The following is a 1,616-nucleotide window of genomic DNA, read 5'->3' as shown; positions in this document are numbered from 1 at the left end:
TTACAAAGGATACGAGATAAATGGGAATACATTTTACACGATCGCCCAAGATCAAAAGAGCACCAACCAAAACAGCGGTGTCCGCTTTGATGCAGCAACCGAGAGCGGAAAGGACACATATTATGGTTACATAGTGGACATATGGGAACTTGACTACGGACCTAATTTTAAGGTCCCTTTGTTTAAGTGCAAATGGGTCAATCTGTCAGGCGGCGGGGTACAGGTAGACCCACAGTACGGAATGACAACAGTGGATCTGAAAAATCTTGGGTACACTGACGAACCGTTCATCCTAGCCAATGATGTGGCACAGGTTATCTATGTGAAGGACATGTCTACCAAACCAAGAAAAAGAAAAGATAAGGAAGCGAATACATCATACGATGAGCCAAAGCACCACATAGTTCTTTCAGGAAAAAGGGACATCCTGGGAGTGGACGGCAAGACAGACATGTCTGAAGATTATGAAAAGTTTCATGAAATTCCTCCCTTCAATGTCAAGGCTGACCCAAGCATTCTGATAAACAATGAAGATTATCCATGGTTACGGCGCAATAAGCAAATGACACAAGCGAAGAAAAAGTGAAGACTTTCTCCCGCAACTGTTATGATGATACCATGCCAACTTTGTAACACACGAACATGCTACCATTGTCCGTTTTGTACATGCACATGCTATGTGGGTGAAATTATGATACCATGCCAACTTTCAACTTTTTCAGAGTTCATTTGAAATGCTTTAATGTCTTATGGTTCGGCCCACGTAATACCATTATTCAAATTTTAACTATTCAAATTTGAAAACTAATGGCACTAACAGAAAGTTTATAATTTTTTCTAAAAGTGATGGCACTAACAGAAAGTTTATAATTTTTCTGACCTAAAAGCAAAAAAGAATTAAAAATGCAAAAACAAAAGAAAATAAATAATGCAAAAAACAAAAAAAACTGGAAAAAGTAAAGTTAATCACAAACTTGTGATTCAAACAATTTTCAAAGAATTCAAATTTTAACTATTCAAATTTTAAAACTAATGGCACTAACAAAAAGTTTATAATTTTTCTAAAACTAATGGCACTAACAGAAAGTTTATAATTTTGCTCCTCGCCCCTGGCCCATGACCATTAGTCCCGGTTTGTGCCACAAACCGGGACTAAAGGGTTGGTCCTCGTTGCGGGCTGAGTTTAGTCCCACCTCGCCAACCAAAGGGGGCTCACACCGGTTTATAAGCCCTTCCCTCTCTGCCTTGTTGAGCTCCTCTCAAAGTGAAAATAGATGCCCTAATAGAGAAAAGTTTAACCTAAATTCATAGTGAATTTCTCTGAAATTCATAGAAATTTACTATGATTTTCGGTTGAATTTTCTCTATAAGCGCATCTATTCTCATTTTTTAGTAAGTTAATCACAAACTTGTGATTCACACAAATTTCAAAGAATTCAAATTTTAACTATTCAAATTTGAAAACTAATGGCACTAACAGAAAGTTTATAATTTTTCTAAAACTAATGGCACTAACAGAAAGTTTATAATTTTGCTAACCTAAAAGCAAACAAAATTAAAAATTAAAGCAAAAAACAAAAGAAAATAAATAATGCAAAAAACAAATCAAAAAAACA

This window comes from Triticum dicoccoides, chromosome 2A, assembly GCF_002162155.2.
Source record: "Triticum dicoccoides isolate Atlit2015 ecotype Zavitan chromosome 2A, WEW_v2.0, whole genome shotgun sequence".
NCBI lineage: Eukaryota > Viridiplantae > Streptophyta > Magnoliopsida > Poales > Poaceae > Triticum > Triticum dicoccoides.
Note: the sequence above shows the minus strand (reverse complement) of the source record.